The sequence below is a fragment of the Crocuta crocuta genome, unplaced genomic scaffold (genome assembly GCF_008692635.1).
Source record: "Crocuta crocuta isolate KB4526 unplaced genomic scaffold, BGI_CrCroc_1.0 scaffold1122, whole genome shotgun sequence".
NCBI classification, from domain to species: Eukaryota; Metazoa; Chordata; class Mammalia; order Carnivora; family Hyaenidae; genus Crocuta; species Crocuta crocuta.
The window spans coordinates 127,631-142,805 of record NW_027531302.1 but is presented as its reverse complement, the minus strand read 5'-3'; the positions used below and the strand labels follow the sequence as shown (position 1 = coordinate 142,805).

General features: G+C 35.1%; 1 long non-coding RNA gene and 1 other non-coding gene across 7 annotated transcripts in view; both read left to right on the top strand.

The window, feature by feature from the left end:
- LOC144237847 (uncharacterized) overlaps positions 1-2,257 on the top strand; it is a 321,279-nt gene extending 319,022 nt beyond the window's left edge. For all 6 annotated transcript variants that reach the window (XR_013336947.1, XR_013336945.1, XR_013336946.1 and 3 more), the window contains one exon: positions 1,276-2,257. This is a non-coding gene — a long non-coding RNA (uncharacterized LOC144237847). The remainder of the gene's footprint in view (positions 1-1,275) is intronic.
- Positions 2,258-13,951: 11,694 nt separating this feature from the next.
- On the top strand, positions 13,952-14,036 carry TRNAK-UUU (transfer RNA lysine (anticodon UUU)). Its single transcript has one exon. It is a non-coding gene; the product is annotated as a tRNA-Lys (tRNA).
- The last annotated feature ends 1,139 nt before the right edge of the window (positions 14,037-15,175 follow it).

Sequence of the window (15,175 nt, the reverse complement as noted above, 5' to 3'; positions counted from 1 at the left end):
TTTATACTGGATTTCTTATGTATTATTTATCATATTGAAAACAACTGCCACAGATCTGATAGTGTTTTAGGTATTAAGAATACAGTTAAGTAAGACAAGGTCCCAATATCATAAAACCTTCATCCTTTTAATAGGAGAAACAGATATTAAACAAGAATGTGTATAAAAATTAGATAATTTAGGAGAGTGGGCAGTGCACTGAAGAAAATAATGCAGATAAATATAATAGTACATCTAGATATTTGTTATGAAAAAATTGACTTAAAGCACTTAATATGATAATATGGTAGGATAGAGATGGGGAAAGGAACAAATAAGGATGCATAAATTGTACTTATATCAAACTGTATAGGATAGTTCATTTATTCATTAAAAATGTGAAGCATGAAGCTAGAACATGCCTGAACTACTGTAATCATTGGTAAATAAAACATGGTATAAACTTAAGTAGCTCACACTGTGGGGAGACAGGTATGTAAGATCACATAAGGCTATATGAACATTTCTGTAAAGGCATAAAATGACTATGAATGAAGTTCTATTGCAAACAAGAAAGCAAGCAGCAATCAGTGCAGTTTTGAAATATCTGATGAACAAAGTTTGTCATGCTACACCTTAAACAACTTAATGCTGAGTACTCTTCCTTCCATTCTGATTAATAGACATGGCCTAACTTCAACAATTTCATGTTCATAGCAGCTTCAATGTATTTTTTTTCTTTTTCCACTGCTTTCCTGGCCACCTCATTGGTCTACAGATCCACTTGTGACCCACACTGCACTCAGGTCACAATTGCTTAGTTCCAGGATGGACAGACACCTAACCAAATCTGAACCTCTTTAATAATACTAAGTGTGGGATTAAAGATTGTGGTACTGCATTTCATTCAATGACAAGGCCAACAAGTATTAATCAGAAGGCTTCTGAGAGCTTTATCTGCAAATGCTAGGAGGTGTAATTCTGAAAGAATGAAAGGCACATGACGAGAGAAACAGATATTCAATAGGAAAAGAACCAGGGTTTTCAAAGATTCTGTTCATCCCTAAGAGTTAGTTTAATTCCTGAACCTCCATTGGTTTGATTTTTTGAACTTACAGTTTTCTTCTCTGGTTCTCAGTAGGATTGGGTTGTTTAAAGCCAAAACACATCCGCATTAATGAAAAGATGAGAGGTAATTCCAGGGAAAATAAGCTTTGACTTTATGGTTTCCTTATTACTCCTTCAAAATGTTGTTTCATCAAAACTCTTCCCTGCTTTTCTTTTTATTCCCCTCAGACACATTTTCCCCAAATCACCAATTCTACAGGAAAAGTCTCAGCATTAAACTGAAAGAAGAAATGTTGAATTTCAACAAGAAAAGCAACACTAAACGCTCCAAAACAATTTTATGATATTGATTGGAAATGGAAGCAATAGAAAGTATTGGCAAGAAGAATAATCAATTATATAGACATTAGTCTTGTACAAAGGTGGGTGTGGTAGGTTGGGATGAGAAAACATGTTTCATTTATATCACAGTTAATATGAAGTGATAATATTAATCTTTGTAACCAATTGTAACTTACAGAACTTGAAAAATTCTCAGGATCAGTTTATGTGTGATGACAGTAAAAGACAACACACTATTTCATGCTTTGACTTTTTTGATTTTACCAGACACAAAGGAGACTTAGGAGTCACGAGAATGAGTACAGTGTGATTCTGAGTTGAATTCAACTTCAAGTTCAGTGCACTACCAATATGCCAACGTTCCTTCAGTTTTATTCTATTGGTTTCTGACTGAATGGAAACTGTTATCTATTTTGTCTTGAACAATGGATGTTAATTACAAAAGTTATTTTAAAAAACAAACCAAGAAAAATAGACTGAAGCTCCTGGGAGGTACTGCAAAGGCAAGTAGATTCATGCATTAGCAGGAAAGGATGTGGTTTAAAAAAACCCAAAAACTGAATAAAACATACAATGTTTAGAGCTGTATGATATTCCCTATTAGGCTGAAAATCTGTTGTACAGGAAAACATTATTTTAGCCAATTCGATAGAAATTTGGAAATTAATGCATTGATGGCAGGAAAAGAATTATAAACAAATATATTAGGAGACATTTGAAGTATTTATACTTAGGTTGAATATTTAAAATTTTTATTTACATAACTTGTACTGATACATATGTTTTTATTTGTATTTTTGCAGTAAGATTTTTGAAGAGGGATCTTTAATATGTAAATATTATAAAATCTAATAAACTGAAACTGTAATGATTTAATATTGCTACCTTTAGATAATGTGATTATTCCATGATATTCAACAAATGAAAAGAAGGGGTGGCTGGGTGGCTCAGTTAGTTGTATCCAACCCTTGATTTCAGCTCTGGACATGATCTCACAGTTCTTGGGTTTGAGCTCCGCAGGAGGCTCTGTACTGATAGCAGGGAGCCTGCTTGGGGGTTCTCCCTCTTCCTCACTCTCTGCCTATCTGCCACTCATGGTCTCTCTCTCTCTCTCAAAATAAATAAATAAACATTTAAAAAATCACCACTCCACCGCTCATGATCTCTCTCTCAAAATAATAAATACATATTAAAAAAGACAAATGAAAAAATAATTTTCTGTAGAACACGAATTGTTCAAAAAGTCTTTGTCACTGAGATGTCTTCATAGTTTTCTACAATGAATACTGAAAATTTTTTTTTTGAAAATCTCATATATGAAGAAATACAACCAAAGCCTGTAGTCCGTAATTAGTAATAAAGATAAATGAGAAATACTTACTTAAATAAAGGAGTTTAGGCTCAGAGGAAATGTCTCTGAGATTGGGCAGATGACACAAAAAGTGTTTGAAACCCAGTGGAAGCACTGTGCATCTTAGCAACACCAGAGGAAATCTGAACACAGTACCACAGCACACTTCTCAACAATTTCTAAGTTAGATAGGTTTCCAGATGTCCAAATGACCAGAATGGTTATATAACTTGTTTACTGTGCAGCCAGTTTTATTGATTCCACAAACTATTTGCCATCAATACACTGTACTGGAGGCTTATTAGGTTTGGGGAAATCCCTTTTATTTCCCTTTGTTGATGCTTGAAAAATTTTTTTGAGATGAATGAGATACATTGTTTTGAGATAATCAGTACAAATAATTAGACAAAGATAACATATGGACTCAAATTCACAGAATTACTCAGTGATTACTTCTTCTTACTTCTTACTTACAGTGATTACTTACTTCTTCTTCTTTCAACGAAGAAGTTGGGGAGGGTTTAATTATACATGCATGAAAGTTGTATACTAATCTTAGACTACTTTATGAGCATAATACCAAACATAACTCAAAATAGAGGATCGATAAAGATATAGATAGATCCTCATCCAAGTTTTCTTTGTTATAAATATCAAAGCTCAGATATTCTAGAATGTTTTCTTGAAAATGACAAAATGAAGGGGCACCTGGGTGGCTCAGTCAATTGAGTGTCTAACTTCAGCTCAAGTCATGATCTCACAGTTGGTGAGCTCAAGTCTCGCACTGGGCTCTGTGCTGATAGCTCAGAGACTGAAGGCTGTTTCAGATTCTGTGTGTGTATGTGTGTGTGTGTGTGTGTGCCCCTGCCCCTCCCCTGCTCATGCTCTGTCTCTCTCTCTCTCTCTCAAAAGTAAATAAATATTTCAAAAAATTAAAAAAGAAAATGACAAAATAAAAAATACCAGGTTTCTATGGAACTTGATCATTTTTAGGTTTCCAAATTACTATGCTGCACTCCAAATGCATTCATGTATGAATTAATTTTTNAGAGAGAGAGAGAGTGAGCTGAGAAGGGGCAGGAAGAGAGGAAGGGAGAATCCCAAGCAGACTCCATACCATCAGTACAGAGCCAGATACAAGGCTCAAACTCACAAACCATGAGATAGTGACCTGAGCCAAAACCCAAAGTTGGATGCTTAACTGACTGAGTCACCTGGTACCCCACAATGCCTCATTTAAAGAACAACAACAAAAATGAAATGAAGTTGTGTGAGTAGTCTAAAACTTAAACATTTTTAAAACAGTATTTAGGGGGTATTTGGGTGGTTCAGATGATTGAGCCTCAGACTCCTGATTGTGGCTCAGGTCAGGATCCCAGGGTCCATTTGAGCTTGGAGCCTGCTTAAGATTCTCTCTCTCTCTCCTTCGGCCCCTCTCCTCTGCTCATGTGCTCTCTCTCTAAAACTTAAAAAAAAAATTTTTTTTTAAATTTAAATGAATAAATAAATAAATAGTACTTAAGTAAAATATTCTTTCTGGCAGTTTTTATTAACTTTTTGACCCATTTCCAAATTGCTATTTGTTTTTTATTCATTTTTCCATAGCAGCATTCAGAAAGTCCAGCATAGGGTGCCAGGGCAGCTCAGTTGGTTAAGCATCCAACTCTTGGTTTTAACTCAGGTCATGATCTCATGGCTTGTGACGTGAGTTGTAGCCCTGCACCAGGCTCCACACTGACAACATAGTCTGCTTTGGATTCTCTCTCTCCCCTCTCTCTTCCCCTCTGCTGCCCCCTCTCTCTCTCTNGCTCTTTCCATGTTTTGGCTATTGTGGAGAGTGCTGCTATGAACATCAACCAATAATCATTCTAAAATAAAACTGGAATAAGAGAAAACAAATTAGTTAAAATACAATGTCTCANCTTATGCTTTAAGCTCACATGCACAACATAAGGGGAATAAAGTTGACAGCCAGAAATGAAAAAAAAAAGAAAAGAAAAGAAAAGAAAGAAAGAAAAGGAAAGAAATGTAGAGAAGGAGTAGAGAAGCAAGTGGGTTGTCCTATGAATTCGAGGAGCATTTACAGTAGAATAAATGAATGAGGAGATGGCTGGGAAGAATTTAAGTTGAAGTTAGGCAGTAAAGTGGCTGAATTTATGACTACAGAACAGTGCAGTTCTGCGTGTTGGTTAAGTCCCAGGTGGTGTTACAGGGATGAGTAGTAGATACTTTAGTGGTAAAGGTCACTGGAAACTTACAAAGATGGAATGCTAAAGGAGAAAAATGACAGTAACAGAAATATGATAAATCTAATATTTTTCATTTTAAAGTTCTAGCATACATTTCAGTAAAATTTCACCTCCAGACCCTGCAAATAATCAACTTCTTCATATACCAGGCATTGAGATAAGTTCTTTACATACATCACTTCATCTAATCCTCAAAAATATCACATAAAAAGACATATCACTATTACCCTCAGCTTATGAATGAGAAAACTGTGGATCCAAAAATGTGAGTAATTTTGTCCAAGTTGCACAGATATGTGATGAGAGTTCAAAACCAGACAGTCAGATTCCAGGCACTATAGTCTTAAGCATGATTGCATTATACTATTATACAAAAATAAAACCAGAAAGAAGGGCTTTATTGAATATGAACAGCAGAAATACCAATAGTATTTAAGTATAAATGGAATATTTTCCTCTAGTGTTTGTTCAACTTTGGCTGTTACAGATTCCTTAGCAAACCTAATTAGATCTAAGAACATCGTCTAAAGAAAATGCACATACATGTATGTTTAAAAACGGATTTGTGCAGTCCCTTTGAAAAACTAAAAAATGACAAATATAAAACATTCATTAAAATGAAAGGCACATAGAAAAAATACACAATTTGAAACATTTGAGCAAAATACTTTATACTTCATGAAACATGGGGAGATTTATCTATGAAACTGGTTACATTTTTTGTAGTCACTTTGGGCTTTAAGGATTTTAAAATATAGTTGTGATCAGAATTAATGAACCCTAGTTGACAGACTCATCCATAGCATTATGATATTCTTTTATGTGAGACATGAAAATTCTAAACATCCTGTACTCTACTAAGGTTCTGTCTAGCAAGGGATTACCATTGAGACACCTTTATGCGTTGTTTGAAAATTTCTTTGCAAAGGTCAGTTCCCCACAGGATTGATACTGGTAATTGGCTCAAAAGCAAACCACCTCTCCAAAATGTGCCACTTTCTGTCTGATTAGAACTTAGAGGCCAAAACAAAAGAAGGTTTTAAATGATCTTTGTTTCTAAAACAGACATGTTCGGAATCCGTTTCAAGGGCACATGAATCTATATTCCTCAGCATATTGTTCTGAGAATTCTGTGGCGAGGCAGAGTTCTTACCTTGTGAGAATTATAGATTTCTTTTTAAGTTAAAATTGGCATTTTTGGAGCTTATTATTTGCTTCCCTCTGGCAGCTGCCATATTGCTATGAACATTACTGTGTCTGCCATCATTTGTGACATGCTCTGTAGGAGGCCTGTCAGGAAATCTTGGTCTCAGACTCTACCCTAATGCAGGTTTAACAATCAGAAGAATCCTACACGTTAATAAAACATTAAACACATTCTTGGCAGCATGAGGACAAAAGCAAGACAGTGGTAAACTCTGAGCTGTGTGTGGCATTCTGAGGGAATCAGAATGAGAGCACTCCCCTGATTCTGTGGCTCTAGACATGGTCAAATCATTGTGTAACTGGTTTGTGAAAATATATATTTACTAAATGACCAAAATGGTAAATGTATATAAATAAGCCATAGATGAAAATTATAAGAATAGTTCAATTCTACTGTCATTGTTTCGAGAAGAATCACAAAAAAGGAAATAATGTCAATATATTTTTTCTTTCTCCTTTGTATCCCATAAATTATATGAAATGTCATGCCAATTAGTACATTCCTACCTTATCTACAAACAGTTTCTGGGGAAACCATACGAAGAAAAGAAGATAGACTTAAAAATGAGAGTGAAGAAATCAAGCCTGAATCAGAAAGATAAAAACTGTTCACCTACTTGTGCACTATTGTTATTAGCTGTATAGAATAGAACCCAGAGATTGTGAAAATTACAACTAAACTAGTTTTTAAGACCAACTGATCAAATTAATTTAGTTATTCAGTTTTAAGCAAATGAGGGGAATAAAACAACAATTTAGCCCAAATGCCTCCCTAAGATATTTATAAACTCCTAGTATACCAATCAGGCTGTATGGAACGATTATCTGGGATTCTAATTTGAAGTGATTATTGTACTTCAGAGTGACTATAATTCATTATAAAAATCTAATCATTGATATTGACCCTGTTTAGGGAACGACTATGCCAAAAGTTGGTAACATGGTCTCACAGAAAAGAGTTATCCAATTTCCACAGATTTACATGTGCTCATTTGTGTATTTTTAAGACAGGTACCCTGGATGGAAAATATGAATTCTTTGATTCTTATGTGGGTTATAGTATAAACATTGTCTGTATTGGTTTATCTCATTAACTTCTGTTGTTCTATCTCTATTTTCAGACCACAAAGCTGTCTTCTATGTAGAGAAGATACTGATCAGGTTATTCAAATTGTAGTCTCCTGGATGTTTTTTCTCATTACAAATGACTAGATTATAATTCTGTCTGGATTATAATACCATTCTATGTGAAATTGGGTAATATGATTTCTCTTCCTAAGAATCATTTGCAATTTCAACTTTTGGGGATACAAAGAAAAGAAATGTTCCTGTGTTTAGAAGCATCAAGCCAAATTCTTACAATATGATTAATTCAATAAAGTATTCTCTGTGTTGAGAGGTGCATTGCCAGACAGTCAATTAGGTGAGTCAATCATCTTTTCTTCATGAGTCTCAGCTTTTGTGAACTAAACTAAGTCAGTTTGGCCACTTACAATATTGATTTGGGGACATATTCTTAGGCTTCAGAAATTAGACATGAGGGCTCTAATTTGCCTATTCCCCCACTCCCTATCTCTCTACTAGGTGAAGTACCAGATGAGAGCAAATATCAAAATAAATTCTGTACCAGCAAGCAGGCAAAACCTGTCACACAATTTATTCTTGTGAGCTCAGCAAATGTGCTTGAGCATTCCTAAGCACATGAGGCAAGGCATGGGCTATGTATTTTAGTAGCAAAAGCCAGATAACCTTTAGTAGAAATCTCATTACAGAATTATCCACTAGAGGCCAAGAGAAAGAAAAAAAAAAGCAAGGGCTAAAGATTGTTATATTTTTGTTTATGGGAAGAAAAATGTTCTTGAACAACTTTTAGAGCCAATTCATATATCAAGAAGAGCAAAGTTGAAGTATTTCTAATACTTCTTATACTGATACAAGCTTGCTGTCAACCCAGCAATCATGATAATGATGTTGCCTATCATTCTGCTTGAGAAAAGAATAAGTTGTGAGTTTTGCCTAAATTTTTATCTCTTCAGCCTTTTTGTGTGCAACATCCACTAAGAAGTTGAAATTTAACAAAATTATGATTCAGATCCAGGGAGTCAGGGAAAAAGTTTGAAAACAAAAACCCAAAACAAACAAACAAACAAACAAACCACTCAGTGTGTTAGTACTGCCCACATTTCCATGTGTCTTCTGAAGCCATTAGAGAGGGAAGTGGCTCTTATCTTGCTAGCTGGTATCTGTGTTTTATTTCACATCAGTGGATTGGCAAACTAGGAAAGGCATATCTTACAAGACAGTTACTTTTACCAGTCTTAGTGAGGTGGCAGATTTCTGATGAATGAGCTAAAATTGATTCTCATGGAAGCCGTTTAGGAGATAGTGGTACCCTTGGGATCAGTTGCATCTAGCTGGATACGAATACAATATCTAGAGGTAGCACGAAATTGTTGATACTATTGCTAACTCCACAGAGCTACCTGGCTTCATCAATGTCAGCCCTTAGGCAGAAAATTGTGAACTGATTTGAATCTTTAATACCCTTATTTAGCATGTCAGAGAAGAACACAGTGAATTTTTGATAAACCAATTACCACCCTATAGCAGAGGAAGATGTGTTGATACAGTAAAGTATTTTTCTTGCTTTTAGGGATAAATTCTGGGTTAGTGCTCCCACAGCCAACCCCAGGAGACTAAAAGAGTTCCCTGACAAGGGTCCCCCTTCTGCTCTTGGATCAGCCTGGCAAAGGACAGTCTAGTGGAAAGTCCATGCCATTATCCACTTCATGCAGTAGTGACACCTTTATGGCTTTCATTCGTCACTGGGAGAAAAAAGGAAAGTTTATAAAAGGATTGATGGGAAAGANAAACAAGGATCTTCAATCTTAGGCACTTAAAACTTGGATGCTATTCAGCAAAAACTTCAGCTTCCTTCTTCCCTTAGGATCTTTTTGGCTGTCCCTGGTGACTGTTCCCCTTGTAAATGTGTTTCCCATCCCATTTCCTTACTTTGTTCCAGGCAGCTGCTAATGCCCCCATCCTAGCCTCCTGGAGTATTAAAACAAAGCAAAAGAGAAAAGGTAAAGAGGTCCTTTCTGCAGTCCTGACTCTGCTTCTCTTCTATCATCCCCTCTCCCTGACCCTCACTAACCTGCTGGCACTGAGCAGAGACTAAATAAGAGCAAGAATTCTGATTTGCAATTGTTTAAGTAACAAATAACAATTCTTACAGTGTGTACTTCTGGGTCTATTAAGTAGCCTCTCTGAGATATGTAGATTAAAGCCAGCATACACACATTTATATTAGACTCTGTATACTGAAACATTTCACACTAAACTAAAGCAATAAAACACTGTCATTACATGTCATTTTCAATTTTAAATACATAAATTATACACTAAAATTGTATAATAATTTCTTGAAATCATCTTAAATTGCCTCTTGAGTTGGTTCATAGTTTTTAGAATGGAGATTGATAGTGGTGAATTCATACCACTCACTCTTCTAGTTTAAGATTGCGCAAATATACAATACTGCATGACAATATGAAAATCACCAAAATAGATTATACTTGATTATTTACTTTTATTTTATTACTTCTATAGTTCTGATCAGCTATTAAAACAGAAAGATAAATTGATCAACTTGTATTACACATTTACTCTGTAATCTAAAATACTCCCCATATTTCCCAATGTAGTAACTCTTGTAGATCTATTATAAAATTTCAAATAACAGCAAACTGTTACTTATTAAGGATGTATTTTTTAAGAGACATTATGAGATTTTAACAAGATTGAAAGTAATGCAAAAATGAGACCAAGAAGCTTATCCAAACCAAATTGTAAGCAGTTGTGACTAAATCAAATTCTATCCTTGGCAACTTACTCCAAAGCCTATATATAGGATCTTTATTCTGCCTTGGCCCTTCTATTTTTTAAAATAAAGCATAAGGAGTGGAAAACTAATAAGCCTAAGGCAAAAATCACTTTAGTGGTAAAAACGGTATGTAAAACTTGTCTGATTCCATTTTTAGTGGTTTTCCACCTGTTTTAATACTTTCCAGAATATTCCAAGTCAAATTAATAAAAATATTTATGCTCTTGTTTATAAGCCTGAAAGCATATTCAATACTTTGCTGTGATTAGCACAGCTCATTTCAGGGTACTACTTCCCATATGCTGCAAAAATACCGTATCAATTCTGTATACAACTTTAAATGTTATTAAGCGATAGATTTACTACATAAATAAATAATCTCATAAAATTTAGGGAAAGTGAATTGACAAATTTTTCTACAGCCTTTTATAAATTGGAGCTATAACTATATAAAAATAGTTATTATTCAAGTTTTCTATAATTGTAGGACAGAGAAAAGGTAAATAATCTTCTATCTGTTGGTATATAATTTCCCATAGGTCTCTTTTGTTTCTGTATATCTGGCCCATGGAGGCACTGATAGCCATTGTTTGGGCTTTTCTTTTAGGGTTGTTTGTATAATCCCACACTGGAGCAGATGGCAAGGCTGTTGACTATGCAGTATACTAAAGATGATGTCTCTCCTGAAGCAAAGATTAGGCAGTTTTTCTTCAAATCCATTATAAAAGATTTGGGTTTCCTAAGGTCAGGGTTCTCTGGGTATGATGTAAACTTACTGTATGCACAACATCCACCTGGGCCCCTTCAAGTTGCACATGGGAGCTGGAGGTCAAGGGGAACAAATGCAAACATATAGCTCAGGATGCTCATTGTACCATTAGTAATAAACTCTTTTTGTCTCTGACCCAGGAGTCTTTGACCTCTGCCAGCATCCATGAAACTGTAGTAGGCTAATTTGTGAGCTTGCAAGTAACTTACAATTACAATTACCTTCACAGTTATTGACATTGTCATGACTAAATCTCTATTTTTTCCTTTTAATATAAAGCGGAGCTATGTTATATGTACCACAAAAAGTATTAAGCTCCCAAAGAGAACAGAATATAAAATGATACAAGCATTTGATATATCCTTTCTAAAAACATTTTTAGATTTTTTAAACTGAGATTGTCTTAAGTCCATAGCTCATAAGCAAAAAAAAAAAATTAAATTCTGACTTGTTTTTGAATGGTTTAAAATTATTAAGGTGAAAAAAAAAATAATCCCACTTCTGTTGGATATATCCAGGAGTGGAATTCTGGGTAATAGGACATGCATATGTTTAGTGATGGAAGATATTGCCAACCATTTTTCCTGGGTGGTTTGCTAAAATTACACTTCCAACAGCAATATATGAGAATTTGTTTATGATACCTTAGAGGTAAAAACAACCCAAATATATTTTGAATTAGAGGAAAGCAGAGGGAGACCATCCTTCCATTATAAATACATCAGTTTCCCCCAGAGTGTAAGAAACATTACAAATCTTAACTTGTAATCAGAAATCATGTCATCCTATCTAACTCCAAATATTTACATTGTCATAAATAGGCATAAATGTGAAGAATTTTGTACTTAAGCAATGCTATATGACTTTTTAAAAAATACGCATTTGTTTGAAAATGTTTAAAAAATAATAAAAAAAGAAAAAATAAACTGTTATAGAGCTTAATTTTTCATAAGTACATCTACTTTTCAGCACAGGTGCAATTAAAATACTTAGTTGCTAGTCTTTAAAGATGGCCCTAGAAATTCATCTTCTTTTAGGATCTTTGAATGGATTTGATTAACAGAAGGCAGTGAAAGTAATGTTCTGGAATTCCTGAGACCAGGCCTTAAAAGGACTGGCAGCTTCTACTTCCTTTAATCTCTCCAAAACTAGTCTCCACGCTCTGAGTAGCCCACACCAAAGGAAGAGGCCACATGGGGCATAACCAAAGCACTATTTTCAACAGCTCTAGGTGAGCTTCAAGCCAACAGCCATATGAGCGAACTATTTTGGAGGGCCTAGTCCCATTGATCTTCCAGATAAATACAGCTCAGCTGACATCACTTACATCACAAACTTACATGGGCCAAATCCAATCACCCTACAAAACCATGAGGGATAAAATAGGTGGCTCTTCTATTAAGCTATTAAGTTTTGAAGTGGTTTGTTATGCAGCAGGGTAAACAAATAATATATGTATATGAGTTTCTTAAACTAGAGAAATAAGGGAATCATTACCATTATATGTATGTACATATAAATATTGATTTTGGATTAACATTTTTAAGTACATTTTGGGTATCTTGCTGACAATATAATTAAGAAACACTGACAAATGTCCATGGGAAGTCAGTATGATTACTTCCAACATGATAAGAGGTGATTTTCAAGCCAATAACTCCCTTTTCAATTTCCATGTAATACCACACTATATGCATGTGTTGAAATTGATCTCTGTGCACTCAGATGTTTCTTAGATATTAAATAAAATCAGGACTTGAACTATAGGTCAGACCTGCTGGTGATTAAGCTGTAGAAGACAGTAGAGTTATTACATTTTGAGACATTAAGGGATAATTACTTCACTGGTATTCTATGCTTCTTTGCTTCTTTCCATTATTGAGCAGTTTGAGCCATAGTGTTCATTTCTAACGGGGAAGCAGAAGAGGCAAATTCTTGATCTTTTATATTCAAACTCAACATGAACATATAAGGTAAAACATTGAGAATACAATTTGATATATAAAAAGAAGAGAGATGACAAAAAGAGAAGGAAAGGGAATGGAATGGGATGAAATAAAGAGAAGGAAAGAAAAAGAAAGTGAGGGAGAATGAATGCAAGGGAAAAGTAGGAAGGGAAAGGAAGGGGAGGAAAAAGGAAGGAAAGAAGAAGAAACTGAATTGAAAAGTTAGATAGGGGTATATGTATTGGACATGAGGTCTACTTCCTGTGAACTTGAGGCTCTACCAAGCCAAATATAAAGTGTAGTAAAGGATAAATTCATGGGTCAAGGATGAGACCCTCAAGGATGAGGGAGAGATTTGTACTCCTGATTTGCAGAGAAGAACCCAGGTTGTTGATGAAGTTCTAGAGATTTCTGTTATTGAAACATTCAGGAACAGCAGAAAATAAACGGAGGCAGGTGAGTCAAATGCATACTCAGAATACAATGGTTCCCAGCTGAGGTGACTGCTAATACCTGGTGACTTTCTAATTGTAATGACCCATAGTAGTAATGGTGGTGGATAGGGTGGTAGGATTCTAGTGGGTACAGGCCAGGGATATTGCTAATGTCTGTACAGGATATAAAACCACACAGAATTATCTAGCCAAAGTGCCAATAGGGCCAAGGTTGAGAAATCTTGTCATAGAAACCATTCAAATCCCAATGTGGTGCAAATTAGCTGTGAAATGTATAATATGGCAGGCAAGACTAACATGAAGGTAGTGAAGAGCTTTACACAACTTCACCTTTTCCTTCAGCTCCAATGTGGATTGGGAACAGTGTATTTTTCTTTTGTACCTAAGAAGGTAGGACAACAGAGAGAGAGAGAGAGAATCTTGAAAAGATGTTGCATTTTTCAACAGAAGAGAATGTGGCACTTGAGAAATATTGTGTAAAGCAGCACATGAGAATTGGGTGAAATGATATTCAATGATGGACAACATAAAATGTCCAATGGTAGGAATTCCTAACCCTATTGACTGCTGCGTTATGCGAGGCTCTCATTATGGCCTAAAAAAGTAAAGGAGAGTTGGGAGAAATTCTTGCCTGAACTCAAGTTTTCATGACCAACAAAATGAAGGCTTGATCATGAAATTTTAGAAATGTTAGTTCAGGGGCGCCTGGGTGGCTTAGTCGGTTGAGCGTCTGACTTTTGCTTAGGTCATGATCTCGCGGTTCGTGGGTTCGAGCCCCACGTCGGGCTCTGTGCTGACTGCCAGCTCAGAGCCTGGAGCCTATTTCAGAGTCTGTATCTCCCTCTCTTTCTGACCCTCCCCAGCTCATGCTGTCTCTCTCTCTCTCTCCTAGAAATAAATAAAAATATTTTAAAAAAAAAAGAAATGTTAGTTCAATTTTAGAAAATTTAAATGTCTAGCACTTTGGAATTTGTAGAGTGAGTATCACATTTGTTTCTAACCTATTGTGTTTAGAGTTAAAATGAATGTTATCAGCTGTACTGAGTCACTGACCTGTGCCACATCTTTCACCTTCTTGAAAATAGATTGAGGGATATTGATGGATAAAAATTAAGATTAAAAAAGTTAAATCTGGGACACTGTTGAATATGAAAACACTCCATGTTTAAGAAGACCTCAGCTATGAAAACAAAAACAGTGTTGGTAGTGTTAATTAATGCCATGCAAAATTTCATTTAAACTGTACATAATTTTTCTTTTTCTTTATTCCACAAACATTTTCAATCTACTTATCTTTTGCCATTGACTGTTTCTTTGGTATCATGTTATATGTAAAATGGAAAAGAAAGGATATGAATGAAATTGCTTTTGACTCACTGGAATATATTTATTGAGTGCTCATTTATTTTTAATGGAGAGGATTTGCAAAGATAATGTGAGGACAAGGAGCAGAGTGTGAAGTTACAGTTCCTATGTGAAATAGGAAGGAAATAAAGTCAGAAGAGGGTGGCAGACTTTTGAAATAGAGAAGAACTCAAACTAGTAGTTTAGAAAAATATAAAAGCGGGAGAGGTGAAGGTGTGAAGCTGTGGCCTGAGATTCTTAGAGCTAAAAATCAGTGGAGAAAGATGCTTTTGGTGATGGTAAAGTTTAGAGCATGGCTGTGGGGTGTTGGAGGGGTGGCTACTGAAATAAAGTGAAGGAAAAATATATAAGAGAAAACAAGACCAGGGAAAGCCAATTGATGAAAATGTCTGTGTATTCTAGAAAATTACAGTTAATTGTAGCTGCATTATTTTACATCTATTAAAGATGTATACAATATGAATTTCTTTTAAAACTGTATGAGGAAATTTTTTTTCTCAGTTGAATTCTTTGAAAGAAGGAAACCTGCATCATCTGTTTTCTTTTTCACTACTGTAATAAT